A 19,366-nucleotide genomic window follows, 5' to 3' on the forward strand; every position below is an offset into this window, starting at 1 on the left:
TAAATGTGTAATGATACAGGTGCAATTCTTCACTAAGCAACGCTTTAACAACCAATTTTTGAAATATCTGAACTGCCTTGCAATATCATGGGTATTTCACTGAGGTGAATGGTGAATGGTATCAAGAATTGCATCCTGTGTTTGTGGAGCATGTCTAGTCCTTGAATGACACCTGTCCATTACTTGTGGACAAAGACTACTGCTTCCCTGATGACATTGCTCCAGGAGACAAAAACATTCTTATCAGGATGTCACCTTTGAGGGTACTGTGCAGTATATGTACGAGCAGCAATAGCAGCTTGGTTATCGAATTCACCCAGTATCAAAAGCATAGTGATGTATTCATTGTTTGTCTACTCCATCTGGAAGTCACCCTACATGAACTGGACAGGACTAGTTATGGTTGTGCACAGCCCAGTTAGTGGACACATAGAACAATGTCCTGATTATTAATGATAAGAAATGATAAAGAGTAGGGAAGAAACATCTAAAAAATAAAAACGTAAACTGATGAGGATTAGAACCATAAATGTGGTTTTGATGTCCCTTCAGTCCACTCAGTGACTTCCAATGTCTGGTACAGTAGTGCAGGGTGATACACGTTCCTCTGCACATTCCAATGAACTGCGTGCCAAGGAAGAACAAACTGCATGTAGGGGTATATGTGGTTCCCGAGAATAGATGGATAACTGTGTTAATCCACTGTGTCTTCCGACATGACAAGAACACCCAGGGAAGCCACGAAGACATTCCCCAGACCGTCACATTCCCCTCTCTACCCTGGACCCGCCTGACGATTGTTGCAGGGTGTTTGCTTTCAGAAGTTTGACATAATGGAGCGTAAAACTGATTTATCTGAAAAGACCTTCTGTCACCATTTAGTGGATGTCCAGTGGTGCTATTGGCAAGCAAATTCCAGCCTTCGTCGCTGATGAACAGCAGTCCACATGGGTGCACCTACATCTGCATCTACATGGTTATGGTTCAAGTAACACTTAAGGTTGTGGCAGAAGATTAATCAAACAAAGTGCACTCTAATTCTCTATTACTCCACTCTAGAACAGCACGCATAAAAAATGAACACCTATGCATGAACCATGCACCTTCTGCAGAGACCCATACATGCACTAAATGGCCATGAGGAGATACTGTTAATAGTCCCTTGGTTCATCTTGTCAATTGCTCAACAGTTTTACATCTATTTGTCTGTACACATCTCTGCAGGCATCGTTCAGCCCTGTCATCTATAGTGCATGATGCACCACAGTTGCACCACAGATTTATAACCACTTAGCATCAGTTTTGGATATTGCAATTTGGCCATGCATGGTATGCTTTAACCATGGTGGCACGTGAACAGTTTACAAACATAGCCATTTCGGAAATGCTTCCACTCTTTTAAAATTTTAGAAAGCATTTTTGACTGGAGCACAGTGATTGGTATAAAATGTTAAAAATCAGTAGAAAACAGTCTCGATCACATTTTCAGACTTTTTATTTCTTGACAACCCCTTTTAGCCCTTTCCTCGGACCATCAGGCTCAAATCCCTGTCATACAGTAATGATACATATTCAGTATAAGGGGATGAAAATATGGCTAACGACGTCTAAAATATAAGCTACAAAGTATGATGTTATGCGCAGTACGTGTGGCGGCAGACAGAATGAGATACTTTGAAGTACAGCTGTTACTACTGAATAAGGCCTGAAAGCAAATGATCGGGCCCTTTTAGACATTAGATAAATCACACCATTTCTGCACTGACAAAGATTGCGCTGTTCCTGCATACCCCGACACACATTATACTCTACACTGCTAATGCTGCCACCTGCTGTCTGTAATTGGCTATAGCACTTTGATGTCGAACGTAGGTAATGGTTACATTAGTGTGACTGGGTCATGTACACTGATCCAGCCACAACATTATGACCACCTACCTAACAGCTGGTACGTCAACATTTGGCACGGATAGAGTGGCAACGTTTGACGGTACTGAAGCAATAAAGCCTTGGCAAGTCGCTGGAGGGAGCTGGCACCACATCCGCCCACATGTCACCTAATTCCCATAAACTCCAAGGATGGGGGTGACAAGCTCTGACTCCACATTCAATCACATCCCAGAAGTGTTCGATCAGGTTCAGATATGGTGAATTGAGGGCCAGCACATCAATTGGAACTAGGCACTGTATTGAACCACTCCATCACATTCCTGGCCTTGTGACATGGCGCATTATCTTGTTGAAATATGCCACTGTTGTCAGGAAACATGATCGTCATGAAGCGGTGTAAGATCCTGCTTGGCAATCATGGTGCCTTGCACAAGCTCCACTGGATCAATGAAAGCCCACGTGAATGTTCTCCTAAGCATACTGGAGCTGCCACCAGATTGTCTCCGTCCCACAGTACAGGTGTCAAGGAAATGTTCCCCTGGAAGGTGACGGATTCGTGCCCTCCCATCAGCATTGGGGTTCATCGGACCGTGCAGAGCATTACCACTGTGTCATTGTCCAGTGCTGATGATCACGTGCCCATTTCAGTAGTAGTCGCTAAACTCGTGGTTAATATTTCAACACGAAAAGTAGTATACTTCGCATATTTTCATACGCTTATGTCATATGGTATTATTTTTTGGGCAAATTCTTCTGATTCAAAAAGGGTATTTTTGGCTCAAAAACGGGCTGTTCGAGCTATGTATGGTGTAAGTTCGAAAACCTCTTGTCGACCCCTATTCAATAGTCTGGGAATTTTGACATTGCCCTCACAGTATGTATTTTCTTTAATGTCGTTTGTTGTTAGCATTATTAGCTTATTCCCAAGAGTTAGCAGCTTTCACTCAGTTAATACTAGGCAGAAATCAAATCTGCATGTGGAATGCACTTCCTTGACTCTTGTGCAGAAAGGAGTGCAGTATTTTGCTGCATCCATTTTCAATAAGCTACCACAAGAACTCAAAAATCTTAGCAATAGCCCAAACACTTTTAAGTCTAAACTGAAGAGTTTCCTCATGGCTCACTCCTTCTATTCTGTCGAGGAGCTCCTGGAAGAGCTAAAAAATTAAGCAAATTCCAGTGTTACATTCTTGATTTTCTTTATTTAAACTAACGACTTGTCGCCTGAATATGTTTCTTATATTTCATTTTATCTGTTTCTACAATCGTGTTATAATTTCATGTATTGACTCGTTCCATGACCATGGAGACTTCTCCTAAATGTGGTCCCACGGAACAATAAATAAATAAAAAAAAAAAAAAAACATTGGCACATGCATGGGTCATTGGCTGAGGATGCCCATCGTTAGAAGTATTTGGTGCATTATTTGTTCAGACTCACTTGTACTGTGCCCAGCATTAATGTCTGATGTTATTTCCACCACATTTCACTGCCTGTTCTGTTTTACCAGTCTGCAACATCCGATATTCATACTGAAGGGTGGCTGCCCAACCCCACGATGTCTCGAAGTGGTTTCAGTTTTTCGACATCTATAATGAAGGGTGGCCACCCAGCCCCATGATGTTTGGAAGTGGTTTCACCTTGGTTCCGCCATGTGTTGAAAACCCTCACGATAGCACTCGCCGAACACTCGACAAGTAGTGCAGTTTCCAAAATGCTCAAGCTGAGCCTCCAGGGCATCAACATTCTACACACGGACAACACATTCACTGATACTGCATGCACCATGCGTGTGTCTGACTAGCAGTCACTCCTTGTCAGATAATGCTGCTATCGTCTGGATGGGTTTATATCAGTAGTAGGTTGATGGTCATAATGTTGTGGCTGATCAGTGTATATACACTAGTCCTTTCCCCCACCTTCGCTCATGTATACATATTCAGCACATTTCTTCCTCTCCACTCTCTGTGTCCATCCCATTCTATGTAAACACAAACCCTCTCTCACTTCCTTTCTGTCTGTCTCTCTCTGTCTCTATCTCATACACACACACACACACACACACACACACACACACACACACACACACACACACACACACACACATACAAGCACAGTGCTTCATTTGTGACAGTGCGATTCAGTACCCAATACCGGTACCTCTGACAAAAGAAAGCTTTAAAATAACGTTTTGGGATGTCTAAATTAAAAAAAAAAGAAAAATCACCCCCTAGAGTGCCACAGTACCAGAACGTTTTTTTGTTTTTGTTTTTGCAAATAAAGCAGTATGTAAGTTGCATTTTTGTTCTTGCACCAACAGAAGACCACTACGCTCCAAGCCAGGCATCGTGGTGCAGCCTGATGTGCTTGTGGTCGCCACCGCCAGACACACTCACTACAGGCAGGAAGCACAGGAACTTGGCGACGCAGCAACAGCTGTATAGCAGCAGAACGCACAGCAGCTGGAGACCATCGCCTCTGGGAAGATGCTGTCACATTCTCCATGTCACACACTAATGATTGAAATCAAATCTCAATAAAGAGGTCATTGTATCCATCACTTTACCTTCTTCAGCTGCACAACATTCTCCCTCAGCAGCGAATCCTAGACCCCACTAAGCTATCAGAGCCGTCATGTTATAACTTATGTTAGGGGGACTGCTGGGGATGGACATAAAGAAGAAGATGAACAGCCAGACGACAGCAGCCATAAGCTCGGATCTTCTGCAGCACGGACATCCTATGCAACAACACAATTTTTGTTAGAGCCTGTATGGTTGTTTTCCTATCCTCTCTCAGTAGGCAACATGGTGGAACAAATTTCGTCTCAGGGCGCTTATTTAGCAGTTAATAAACCAAGTACCTCAGCTACTAAGTGAATCAGGGCAACTAAAGGAGGAAAGGAGAGAACAGACACTTCCTAGTGCACTTGTCCTGGGCACCAGCACTGCTGAATTGATAACACCATTTTCAGGAAAATCTGGAGAGCATATTTTGGCGTTTGTCGATAGTTTGGACACAGCTGCTATGTTAGGAAATTGGAGTAATGAGCAATTGTTGAGTACAGCCAAGTTAAAACTACTGGGGGCACATGGACACATGTGATGTACCACAAGAATTTAAGCAAAACGCTGTTGTTTGATGTCTTGAGAGAAGTGTTAGTAGGCAGATGTAGAAGGAAGGATACATCGAGACACTACCGTGAGCAACTTAACAGCTTGTTTCAAAAGCATGGGGAATTAGTAGAGTGTTTTGTAGATCGTATTAAGAAAATGAATGTCAATACATAAGAGCTCATGGAGGACGATAATGCTAATGAAGCCTACTTGTAAGAAGCTGAGCAAAGAGAACTTGACGCCTTATTACTGGGTTCACACCCAAAAATGTCTCATAGAGTCGCGATGGAATTTCCAAAGACTCTAAACAAAGCAGCAGAAACAGTGTTGGTGCTAGCCAAAACTGATGTGGTCACCGAACCTTTGAAAAATAAGGTCCTATTTAACACAGATCTTAAATGTTTTACATGTGGGTATATTAGGCCTGATTGCAGAGAATGGCAGTGCCAGATATGTACATGGCTTGGACATTCTGAACAGAATTGCATGGACAGAAACTCGGAGAGGCATGGAACATGGCTAAAGGCCAGACCTCGCTCCTCTCAGTTAAACAAGGCAGCCACTAAAAGTCAGCGCAAGTGCAAAATCAGTGGCAGACCCTTTTCTGACCAGCTACATGAAAGGGGACTTTGTAAATTTTTGTAAGACACCGGATTGCAGGTATCTGTGGCAAGTAAGGCTATACCTGATAAAGTGAAAGTGAATCCGCCATGTTGGTCACTAAGCAGCATAAGCTGGGGTCTTGTAGATTCAACTGGTTCAACTTTATTTGGTTTCTGAGTTGGGGAAGATAACTTCTGCGTTGGTGTAGACGTTTTTCCTGTGTTCGGCAGTGGCTATGTGGTCATTCTCGGTTTAGACTGCCTGGTTGCACATCACACCAAAGTTGACATTGAATGGCATATTGTAGAAATGGATGGAGTACCGATTCATCTTTACTCTATGACCAGAATGCCATTACTGTCGTAAGATTCACCCCTAGGTCAGTGGCGACCACGTGATTGGTTTGAAGAACATTCTGGACAATTGGAGTAGGTGATTTGGCCAATTCGAGTGGATGATTTGGCCATCCAGATCATATGATATGAATGCCATCAAATATTTATGGGACATAATCGAGAGGTCAGTTTGTGCACAAAATTCTGCACTGGCAACACTTTCGCAATTATAGACGGCTACAGAGGCAGCACGGCTCAGCATTTCTGCAGGGGATTTCCAACGACTTGTTGTGGCCATGCCACACCGAGTTGCTGCACTACAGGGGGCAAAAGAAGGTCCAACACGTTATTAGGAGGCATCCCATGACTTCTGTCACCTGTGTAGACCTCAGTTGCCACTATAATTTTCACAGTAACTGGAATCATATACTACCAACTTATGTGGAAAGTAAACCCAATCCCATCCCTGCCGACTTCCATCTATGAGTTCAAACTTGTCGCAATGGCATCAACCAGAAGCAATGATATGAGGGACAAAGTGTACCTTGAACATAGACCTCTGCACAGAAATAAGTGCTACTGAATTCGAGCAAATAATGTACAGTGTGATACCATCAGTGGGGAAATAAATCCGAAGTGTAAATATTTGTAAATAACTAGTGTTTTTATTGCAGTAAAATTTGAGGCCGAATTTTCTTCGTGGCAGGGAGGAATATAAAGGGATAAAGTTACAAGCGAGTCTTGGAAACAGCAAAAATTGCATCATGACGAAACCAGGGCACCGCTATTTCATTTGTAGTTGGCAAAGGGGCTGCACGGTCAGCAACTTCGCAACAGTACAGTGACGACAGACGACACGTGCCACTTGACGTAACCTACACAATTACTGAATCTCAGTTATGACAGCCGGAAAGTCATTGACACGTTACAGACAGTTCAGTGTGGCACACTAGCCGTGGTGAACAGCACGGAGAATCAGTATTTAAGGACGCTCAAAGCAGCCCGTCGTCTTCGAACAGGTGGCTAGTGCTATGACGTTGAGGCTATGCTATTCTGTCTCAGTGACGCAGATACTTCTGCCACAGCTGGGACATTAACCGCTGCCTGATGCCTAAGCCTCTGGGCACCAGGTGCGACTCCACACTTGACCACCATCCCGGGAGTATGATAGGTGGTTCCAGTCATGTCTGACCCCGCCAGGGTATTGACAGAAGACTGATAATCTCTGTGATGCAGGCTAATGTCCCTGCGTTAGCTGCAGCCAACCACACTCACTACAGCGAGGAAATATGGGAACCTGGCGATGCAGCACCTGCCGCCCAGCAGTGGAACCTGCCATCAGTAACCTGAGGGAGACGCCGTCATACTCCCCACGCCACACACTAATTATTGTAATGAAGCCTCATTAAAGAGGTCATTGAAACCATCATCGGACCTTCTTCAGTTGCCCGACATTTTCACTCAGCAGCGACTTCTAGTCCACACTAAGCTAGCAGTGCCATCCTGTTTGTTTAAATTCTGATACATTACTTTTAAGCATGCACTTGAAGCTTGTTTGGAATCAATTTAGCATTTTTGGTAAATATTTGTAACTTCTTATATTGCTGCAATCAGACTTCTGCCATATTAGCTCGACACTGATAAGTGTGCGGCAGTATCGGATACGTAACGACATGGGATTGCCAGCTTGTTACCATTGAGCGGTTTGGCATCTGGCGGCCCCCATACACTGTCAGTCACAACGCTTCTTACACACCTGATTTTGCTCCCTCTCTGCAATTAGGTAGTAACATGGCACTTACCTCAGCCTACCTTTTGCATGATTCATTTATACCTCGGGCTTATCGCTTGTAATTGCACAATGTACCTTTGATGAGAGATGGTCTTTGTCGAATGATCATCTGTCGGTTGGAACAGAATGCATTAATATGCCAGGTGGTGGCTAGCTACCGTCTGACATTTTTACCAGTCGAAGAGACTGTATCTCCAGGATTGTGGCCGACCGTGAAGAAGTGGTCACTGGTACCTGCCTACACCACAGTAGAGATCCCTCGCTCTCCACCAGAGATAATAACACAATTCTTCACTCACAGCTCGAAGAAGATCGTAGCGTACGTTGTATTCAAGGACCAATATGAAGCAGTAACAAACAATCAATAATTCTACCAAGACCACGTGCTCTGAGATACACTGGGCAAAAAGATGAATAACGCATTTGTTTCTTTTAATGTATGTGGTACTCTATTAACTCACTTTCTTTCATTTAACGTTTTCCCAACACCACATACCTGATCGTTGTTAATTTACCTTCAGTGATCTGGCGTCCAGCAATTATTAACAACGGCTGATAGGAGAGGTGAGATACAGTATAAATAGTCCATGAAGTGGGACTATGCAAGTTGCTATCTACAAGATGAAGCTAATAAAATGGATTGAGGAAACCATTGGACTTGTGTAATATAAATTGTCACGATGCTGAGTTCTGTCTGGGAAAGTAATGAAAGCAATTTGATTGTTTTCAAAATTATGCAAACATTGTTGGGAAATTCGGTTTTGCATTTGATTTTGGTAATCATTCAAAATATGTGGCAACCTTTTGTGTTAATAATAAAATGGTGAAACCCTCATGTCTCTCTGTTTCTCCATTTAAACACGCTAATCTCCAAAACTATTAGACGAATTTTCGTAGGGTTTTCACAGGTAACACGAAAGTAGCTTGGTGCAATGCAAAGACTTTATTTCATCCATATCAGATAACGGAAAAAATATAGCGTGATTTAAAGTTTTATCTAAAACTGTCGTGTATGTATGTTTGTTTGTACATGCTAATTTTCAAAACTACTACACGAATTGTCATGGGGTTTTCACAGGTAACTTGAGCGTGACCTTTGGCAACATGTCGGCTTTATTTCATTAAAATCGGATCACGGAAAAAAGATATCGGAATTTAAAGTTTTATCCAAAATCGTCTGCTCACCTAAAAGGAGAGGAGGAGCAAACTATTGTTTATAGTACCATCGACAACCACACTCATGCTCATAAATTAAGGATAATTGCAGAATGTGGTGCCACACAACGTGGCACTACACAAAACTGCCGCTAACAGCATAGGCACATAGGGAACACACACGACACAGATCTGTAAGTCCACGGTATTGGTGATAAGTTGAGAAAACCGTCCCGAAACACATGTGCTACAAAACGTCACTGTTTCCTGCGCATGTACCCCTACATCAATATTGGATATGATCACCAACCACATGTACACAGGCCGCACAACGGGTTGACATACTCTGGATCAGGTGGTCTAGCAACTGCTGGGATATAGCCTCTCATTCTTGCACCAGTGGCTGTTGGAGCTCCTGGGATGTCGCAGGGGTTTGAAGACGTGCAGCGATAAGTCGACCGAGAGCATCCCAGACGTGCTCGGTGGGGTTTAGGTCTGGAGAAAAGGCAGGCCACTCCATTCGCCTGATATCTTCTGTTTCAAGGTACTCTTCCATGATAGCAGCTCGGTGGGGCCATCCATTAGGAGGGAGGTGGGGCCCACTGCACCTCTGAAAAGGCGGACATACTGGTGCAATATGACGTCCCGATACACCTGACCTGTTACAGTTTCTCTGTCAAAGACACGCAGGAGTGTACGTGCACCAATCATAATCGCACCCCACACCATCAAACCACAATCTCCATACAGGTCCCTTTCAAGGACATTAAGGGGTTGGTATCTGGTTCCTGCTTCACGCCAGATGAAAACCTGGCGAGAATCACTATTCAGACTATACCTGGACTCCTCTGTGTTGGGACCACTGTTCCAATGACCATGTAATGTGTTCTTGACACCAGGCTTTACGGGCGCTCCTGCGACCGGAGGTCAGTGGAATGCACCTTGCAGGTCTCCAGCCGAATAAACCATGTCCGTTCAGTCGTCTGTAGACTGTGTGTCTGAAGACAACTGTTCCAGTGGCTGCGGTAAGGTCCTGAGCAAGGCTACCTGCAGTACTCCGTGGCCGTCTGCGGGCACTGATGGTGAGATATCGGTATTCTTGTGGTGTTGCACACTGTGGACGTCCCGTACTGTAGCGCCTGGACACGTTTCCTGTCTGCTGGAATCGTTGCCATAATCTTGAGATCACACTTTGTGGCACACGGAGGGCCTGTGCTACGATCTGCTGTGTTTGACCAGCCTCCAGTCGCCCTAGTATACTACCCCTCATAACGCCATCAATATGTGTTCTTTGAGCCATTTTCAACAACAGTCACCATTAGCGCGTCTGGAAACGTCTGCACAATTACTCACTGCACCGTACTCTGACATGCACCAACACACCTCTGTGTATGTGGACTGCTGCCAGCACCACCGTGCGACGACGGCAGGTCAAATGCAGACTGCCCAACAGAGCGTTGTTTCACCATGTATCAGCATTATCCTTAATTTATGAGCATGAGTGTAGATCACCAGAGACGGAGCAAGAATGGGGAAGGAAATCGGCTGTGCCGTTTCAAAGGAACTAGCGCGGCATTTTCTTGAAGCAATTTAGAGAAATCATGGAAAACTGAAACCAGGAAGGCTGGATGCGTGTTTGAACCGTCATCCTCCCGAATGTGAGGCCAGTGTGCTAACTGCTGCGCCACCTCGCTTGGTCCCACCCAGAGATCTCAATAAAAACAAGATACAAAACTGCTGTGCTTTGGACCCTTGAAAATAGTGACGATCAATTTGTATCAGATTGGCAACTCTGTACGTACGGGTGTAGGTCGTGTTGTTTTGTGCTTTCTGTTGTTTGATAATCATTCATTCGAGAGCGATTTATTAAGTTTGTGAAGCTATAATGGTGAAATATTGAGTAGCTTATGGTTGTAAAGAACTCTAGAGGAAAGACAGCGGAGTTCATTTTCATAGGTAAGTTATGTTTTTGTTTAGAACTAGTGTTCCTGCCGCACTGTATTTCATGTATAAATTGCACTACTGAAGACGATATTTCTTGGATTTAGTTCTGTATTTGCCTCTTGTTTATACAGGTTTCCATTTTCGCGTTCGGAAATGCAGAAATTGTGGGCGCAAGCAATTCGTAGAGACAAGTGCTCACCTACTGCGTACAGTACAATATGCAGCAGACACGTTACCGAAAATTGCTATAAAGTGAGGCCAGGAGCATCATTAAGACTGTTAAAAGAAGATGCCGTCCCATCCATCTTTGATTTTCCGAAACATATTCAGAGAAAGATGACTGCAAGGCGACAATTGGTTCGTAAAGAACCTGCTAGTACTCAAGTAAGTGGAATATATTACAAGCTTTTAATTATAATAGTATAGGCCTGAACAAAATAAACGTCAATAGGCCTATATTTATAATTATTGTTTTAAGCTTGCTTATGAAGGTTTTATAATTTTGAACTGTTGTGATGAATGCAAAATTACAATGACCTCCTTTCTTGCAGGATGTAAATCACACAGGTGTACAACTGGAAAAGTCTCCTGAAGCAGTTGCTGAAAATAAAGGAATTCAGGCAAACCTCCCTTCACTATCGAAAACAAATTTAAGAAAGAAGATAAGAAGATTGCAAATGACTGTAGGCCGACGAAACAAAAACATTTCGACAATGGCACAGCTGATTAATGAACTTAAAAAAAAGGACACCTGAACAATGATATAGAGAATCATTTAAAATTTAGTTTTAGTGGTTTTCCTTTGCACTTCATCGTTAACGAATTGGAAAACTCCATGTGTGACGAACAAGTAAGAAGATACTGAGATATTATAAAACAGTTCGCTCCGACACTACATTTTTATTCACCTAAAGCATATAGTTACGTTAGATCATTATTTAGTTTGCCCCATCCAAATTGCATCAGATCTTTGATCTCATCTGTCAGCTGTGAGCCTGCTTTCATCAGTGAAGTGTTCAGTTTCTTAAAAGAAAATATAGAGAAAAAACCCTGCTTAAAAGAATGTGCTTTAATTTTTGACAATATGATGATTCATAAACAATTCTTATGGGACAATATTAAAAAAGTTAACAGTGGTTATGTAAATTTTGGTGGCATTAAGCCAGTAGATTTGAATGAACTAGCTATAGAAGCATTAGTATTCCAAATTGTTTCGTACAGAAAAAATTTAAATGTCCAGTTGCATATTTTTTTGTAAATAGTATTCGAGCTGAACTTTCAGCTGAATTACTCCATACATGCCTCCTAAAATTACATGAAGTTGGTGTAGTCGTATGGTCCGTTACTTGTGACGGCCTAGTTGTAAACCTGCAAGCTTTGAAAAACATGGGCTGCAACGATGAACCTGATAATATTATTTCGTATTTTAAGCACCCTTAAGCTGAATGCAATGTTTATGTAGTTTTGGACCATTGCCACATGCGTAAATCAACAAGAAAGGTTGAGAAACAGATTTTGCAGATAGTTGATGGTGAAGCACAGTGGAGCTACATAGTTAATTTAAATGAACTACAGGAGAGTGAAGGCTTGAAGTTTGATAATTGAGTCACCAACTAGCATGTTAAGTTCCACAATAAGACGATGAATGTCTCTCTTGCTGCTCAAACCCTGAGTTCAAGTGTAGCAGATGCTACTGAATTTCTTGAGTCACATCGACATACAGGTTTTCGATGATCAACTGCAACTGTTACTTTTATCGGAAAAGTAGACAAACTTTTTGAGTTGTTAAATAGCAGAAATATTTTTGCTAAAGGCTTAAAACCACCTTTACATAAGTTCAACATTAATTTCTGCCATAATTATTGCGAAGAGATGGAATATATTTTGAAGTCTATCTCCATTGAAGGTTTATCCATTCTACGGCATCCCCGTAAGATATTTGCTCTGGGTTTCTTGCTGTCTATTAAAAGTGTAGGAATGTTTGCTACAGTATGTCTTTCCCATGACACAGACCCATTTCAGCATTTTTTAACGTATAAAGTGTCTCAAGATCAACTGGAATTACTATTTTCATGTATTAGAGGTAAAAGAGGCTGGAACAATAATCCAAAATTTATTCAGTTCCAGTCAGTTTTCAAAGCCATTAAAAAATAGCATAAACTCTGGATGTAAGACTAATGTACTTGATTTTGAATCAAACAGTGTGTTTTCAATTGCTCACTTTAGGTACCGCCATGTTCAAACAGAAAATTTAGTGTAAAAGATGCTTCATTGAGACAGTGTTTAGATTATTGTAGTAGACTGAATGACGTAAACCTTAGTAATTATGTTAATAATATTTTGTATTACGTAGAAGGATTTGTAGTTAAAAATGTTAAAAAATTTGAAGTGTTGTGAGTGTGCTAGTTTGTTAATTTTTGGTAATGACAAAGTAAGTGACCACACATATTGTAGGAAGCCTTTGTCTGACCCAACTGCTTTCACTCAGCAGGTTTCTAGGAGAGGAATTAAGTTTGCAATTTACAAAATTATTGTTTATTGTGAGAAGAAGTTTCGTGTGTTTGCAAATGTGGAAGATTTCGGTAAAGTTTATTCCCAGTTCGTAAATTCGGTGTCTCACCATTTTTCTATTAATGAAAAAAATATTTTTGGACCTAATGCACATTCTGTAAATTCTGTATTTGACCTAGACGACATGCACGAAACAAAACTTATTAAAGAAATTGCGTCAGTATATATTGGAGTTAGATTAAGAGCAAATGCAAAAAAATGTAACAAATAAGGTCAATGGGAAAAACTGTTCTGTTCGACAGAAGCTGACAAAAATTATTTTGTTTTCAAATGTCTAACGTAAATGAAAAATATAAATTAATGTTGAACTGAAAATTATTTACTTTTGAGTTTTTTTCACCCTTTCCACAAAAGCGAGATCAAAATATCAGAGGTTTTATCATTCCAAAACTTTTGTTTAAATAGAGGAGAATGGGGATGGTAAAAGTGGACACAAAATAATTTTAATTAAGTGATCTTTTTGTTTTGGGAAAACTGGTCTTATTTATATATATAAAAGCGGTATCAACTTTTACCCTATGCCATTTCAGTTAACGTCAACACTTTACAATGGAGTAAATGTGGACAGATTGCATTTGTTTAGGTTTTTCCATTTGGTGATCAAACTATTGAAGAAACATAGAATCACTTTAATGATTCTTTTAGTATGAAAACTGGCTAATCGAAATACATTAAATCTTAAAAATCTGCCTCAAATTGTTTCGAGATAAATCGTGAAATATAAAAACTATCTGTACTAGCCCCACCAACTCCCTACATAGTGCATTTTTTTTCGTATGAAGGTCGTCAGACTTTAACGAAACATGTAATAATAGGTACAATCAAATTACAGAATTGCTGTGACTTCAAGGAAGTTTTGCTTTACAGTTTTTCAGCTGATAATGTGAAGAGGATATTTTTAAACAGTAGGCTGCGGTTCTTTATTTTCTGTAGGTATTTAATGCTTCCTGGTCAATTAATTGCCAGACTCAGCAATCAGGGATGTCAAAAATACTTAATTCAGATAAAATGCGATGTTTTGTGCACATAATGATGGCAAAATAAAATTTTACTCGTTTACTTGCGGGACAGCTGTATACTGACAGTTGGATAGGGAGAGACAGATATATGTTCAGCAAAATGGCGGCTAAAGATGTCGAGCGTCAAGATTTCGTAACACATATAGTCCAGTAGAACTGTCAGAAAAAAGCCTGTTCCTTGCAAAAGGTGGGGTAGAAGATTTTATTTTTTTAACTCGTTCAAATTGTTTAGAAAGGTTACAAAACTAAGTTTTGCCAACAAAATTTCTCGTGGGAAAACTTTCTGCAGTTAAAAAACTTCGAAAATTTCATACTTTTTTAGTTTTTTCAAAATACCTCAGTTTCATTTGCTCCTATCGCTTTAACGTCTATTTTCTTTTTTAAAGAACACAAAATTCTCTACAAATTTGGTTCTTACCATTTTTTTCTACTCCCAGTATGTAAGGCGCTACAGCGCGTCAAAAATTACCAATTTTTCAAATTTTGAGCAAAGTGGCAAATTACCTAATTTTTGAACACTGTTATTTCAGTTTCTATATGTGTAGTATAAACATATTACTCATCATGTTATTCATTGGAATTTACCATCTCACTCTGCTGCAGGGCCAGGACAAACAGCATCATATTCAGTAACTACGAACACATTCACGCCGGATTGCGTGAAGTTTATTTATGTTACAATATGTAATACGATTGCATGCAGGTGCCGTACATTTTCTACAGTTGATTGACGTTAATGATCAGTTATAAGAAAAAGTATGTAGGAATTGTTCTTTAGCAGGCAAAAGCGTATTTATTCTTTGGCGGGCGGAAGGCAATTATCTCTGGTGATTGTTCACAGCGCGCTGACAGCTATTAGCACACAACAATAAGGGTCTTACAGTTTAGAGTCGCTTCCATTCAGTATATGTTGTGGTGCTGAAAATGAGTATGTCTGACATGAATTTGTGTTTCATTTGCGAAAAAACTGTGGTGAGTGGTGGACGCAATGTGAAAAAGAAGCCGGCCGGTGTGGCCGTGCGGTTCTAGGCGCTTCAGTCTGGAACCGCGCGACCGCTACGGTCGCAGGTTCGAATCATGCCTCGGGCATGGATGTGTGTGATGTCCTTAGGTTAGTTAGGTTTAAGTAGTTCTAAGTTCTAGGGGACTGATGTTAAGTCTCATAGTGCTCAGAGCCATTTGAACCATTTGTGAAAAAGAAAGGACTGAGCACACTTATCGATTGTAGTGCTAAACGCAGAGAGTCTGCCCACACCCGTTTTTGAAAACGCTCAGTGAAGTGATGTTGCGTGAAGCATGCTACAAGAAGTACATTAATGAGAGAATGATAGCAGCTAGCCTTCTACATCCTCAGGAACCAACAGGCGTGCTACGTCAGTCGCAGGAAAAAGGTCAGTTCAATTTCTAAGAGAAATGCTTCTTATTTGCAAAAGGCAATTCTGATGACTTTTTAACCAAGCAGTTAAGATTGCCATATGCCAAACGAAATTTTGTTTACAAAGTAATGAAATTGGAAGTGCAATCGACAGTATTAGAACAGGCTAAACGACGTGGTGATGAATTTGGTCAACAAGTGATAGAGCGGATTGAAAATGTAAATGATTTGGTTGCTGCAGATGGGCGATACCACAGATTTTGCTACAGAAAGTTCTTTCACCGTGTTTCAGCTACTGGACAGAATCGAGGTAACCGACCTGCAACACAAGTAGATGAAGGCATGGAGGCTATATTTGCCTACCTGGAAACCAGTACGGAAGAATGTCAGTTTTCTATGGACGATCTGTTAGAGCAAATACCCACATCATCTCGTCCTGATATTCGAACTGTCAAGGCTCGCCTTTTCCAGAAATATGGTGACGATTTGGTGATGGCTGAAACAGCTTCAAAGCCAGGCACAAGAAGATGCTGACGTTATGATTGTAACATCTGGCATTTCAAGAACCAAAGATTTTGGAAGTGTTGTCATTGTAGGAGATGATGTTGATCTGCTTTTGCTCATGACCGGTTTGGGGCAAGGCATTGAAAACTTATTTTTCTTAAAGCCCGGAAGAGGAAATGCAGAAGACAAGTGGTTTTCCACTGCATCTTACAAGTTTGACAGTGAATATATTCTGTTCACTCACGCCTTTAGCGGATGTGGTGCAACATCCGCTTTTTTTGGTCAAGGACAAATTAAGTGCTGCAATATTGTTGCGAAAAATGAACACCTAACCTCAGCACTTTGCACGTTCAATAAACCACATGCTACCAGTGAAGAAATAATAACAGCAGGAGAACAGGTTACTATCGCATTGTATAGTGGAGGTGTCAGCAGTTCCGACACACTAGACCATTTGCGGTACCAGCTATTCGCCAAGTCTGCCACAAAAAGCAAACTGAATCTTGCACGGTTGCCATCTACACAAGATGCTGCACAACATCATTCGTTGCGGACTTACCAACAAGTCCAAAGTTGGATGGGAAACTGGAAACCTCCTGAGAAATGGGGCTGGAATCACAGTGACCACGGTCCAATATTCGTTATAATGAGCCAAGATCCAGCACCTGAAGCACTTCTTCACATTGTTTCATGCTCATGCAAGCTGAACTGTGGCGAAGCGCGCTCCTGCAGAAAAGCGGGTTTGAAATGTTCTTCAATTTGCAAGAAGTGTATTGGGGTCCACTGCGAAAACGTGCCAAAATTTTTATATGAAGACAGTGAAGAAGATGTTGAGGATGTTGAGGAAACCGCTGACGAAATCAACGAACTTGCTGAGGCTGACTCGCTGTTTAAAGAAGAGGTCAATCTGGGATCAACTCTATGTACAGACCCTGAATCCGTAACTCAAAGTATTTCTGGTGACACTGAGGAACCTGGCCCATCAAAACGTTGGAAGTGATGCTCATACCTGTGTCAAGTGCGCTAAAGTGCGATATTACAAGTATTACAAACCCAGAATTGTCAACATTTTTTAGTAACTGACAATGTATTTTAATTGTAATAAAGCTACTTATTTTTAATGTCAACTGTGTGGCCTTTATACACAAGAATAATTACCTACCTAATTAGGTTGCCTATTGCACTAATAATAGTTCAGTTTCCTGAGACAATTTATTTTGTGTGTGTGTGTGTGTGTGTGTGTGTCTTTAATGATGCACATTTATATTTATAGTTTTACAAATACCAGGGCTGAGGTGGCCCATAGTGAACTTCAGGTAGTGATGTAAGAATCACAATAGTTGGTTGCCCAGCAATCCTCATGTTGCATACAGAGATATTGAATACCTGAAAGTGAGGTGGTAAATTCCAACATATAGCACGATGTATCGTGTATTTATACTACACAAACAGAAACTGAAAAAATAGTGTTCAAAAATAAGGTATGTTGGCACTATGCTCAAAATTTGAAAAATTGGCATTTTTTGACGCGCTGTAGCGCCTTAGATATTGGGAGTAGAAAAAAATGGTAAGAATCAAATTTGTAGAGAATTTTGTGCTCTTTAAAAAAGAAAATAGACGTTAAAGCGATAGGAGCAAATGAAACTGAGATATTTTGAAAAAACTGAAAAAAGTCTGAAATTTTCGAAGTTTTTTGACTGCAGAAAGCTTTCCCAAGAGTAATTTTGTTGGCAACACTTGGTTTTGTAACCTTTCCAACAATATGAAGGAGTTAAAAAAATAAAATCTTCTACCCCACCTTTTGCAAGGTATATCTGCAATTTGACTGGATTAATTGTGCTGCCTCTAGATTTTTCTTCTTTGAGCTCACTTGTCTCACCTTAGGAGTTCGGATGTTAAATCATCACGGTTTAGTACACCAAACAACAAATAGACTGCGCTGTTAGTTTGGTTGTACACCAAAGAACCAATAGATGGTGCTGTCAGTTTTTTTCTTTCTTTTTAACTGCGCGTAAAAATGCATGTAAGTTCTCTATGGCACACGACAAAATTAGGACTATAGTAGGTATCTTTTCAATTAAATATTGATTTCCCGTGGGCCCTGCACGGAGCCGAGTGTCGCGAAGTTTGGCAAGCAAGACTACTAGTGTGATGCCCAAGTTCGTTGCACGGCCCGTATATCTCGCTGGCTTTGATTTTCAGAAGTTCAGGTCAGTGACAGAGTTACGCGATACAGTCTCATCTTTACAAATACAAATCAACAGCGAATTTACTACGTATATATGGATTTACTGGTTTCCGTTTGTGAATTTAAAACTGAACGATATTGCTTTGCTTCTTTCGATAGGTTTGACTTACGTTCTTTGCTAGGAAAGACGAATTTATTAAATTTGCTATGTGATTTGGGTACTCATTACATTTTGCCGGCCGCGGTGGTCTGGCGGTTCTGGCGCTGCAGTCCGGAACCGCGGGACTGCTACGGTCGCAGGTTCGAATCCTGCCTCGGGCATGGGTGTGTGTGATGTCCTTAGGTTAGTTAGGTTTAAGTAGTTCTAAGTTCTAGGGGACTTATGACCTAAGGTGTTGAGTCCCATAGTGCTCAGAGCCATTTGAACCATTACATTTTGATTTCGTTTTGTTTACGAAAACGGTCGAGTCTTTCTGAAAACGGTCTCAAGAATCCAGTGAAGATTACGAAATGGGACTTGCTGCAGGATCTAGATTTTTCTTCTTTGAGCTCACTGGTCTCACCTTAGGGCCCCTCCCATCGGAGGTTCGAGTCCTCCCTCGGGCATGTGTGTGTGTGTGTGTGTGTGTGTGTGTGTGTGTGTGTATTTGAACATCGAAACCTTATGCGACAAAAAATTCCGCACGTACGAAGTCTCGGGCACAGGTGTAAATGAATACCCAAGAAATGCTGGGTTTCTCAGCTAGCATTACATAAAGGTTGTCACAGTTTTCCACTGAAACTATAATCTCCACTTTTACACCATATACATATGAGGTAAAATATTTCATTCACCTTTCATTGCCACTCTTCAAATTACACGTTATATGGATG

At 41.2% G+C, this 19,366-nt stretch overlaps 1 protein-coding gene across 1 annotated transcript in view; it reads right to left on the reverse strand.

Moving 5' to 3' along the window:
- Window positions 1-19,366, reverse strand: part of LOC126470831 (katanin p60 ATPase-containing subunit A-like 1) — a 105,769-nt gene that overhangs the window by 59,083 nt on the left and 27,320 nt on the right. The window lies entirely within an intron of this gene.

Source organism: Schistocerca serialis, chromosome 3, assembly GCF_023864345.2.
Source record: "Schistocerca serialis cubense isolate TAMUIC-IGC-003099 chromosome 3, iqSchSeri2.2, whole genome shotgun sequence".
Taxonomy (NCBI): domain Eukaryota; kingdom Metazoa; phylum Arthropoda; class Insecta; order Orthoptera; family Acrididae; genus Schistocerca; species Schistocerca serialis.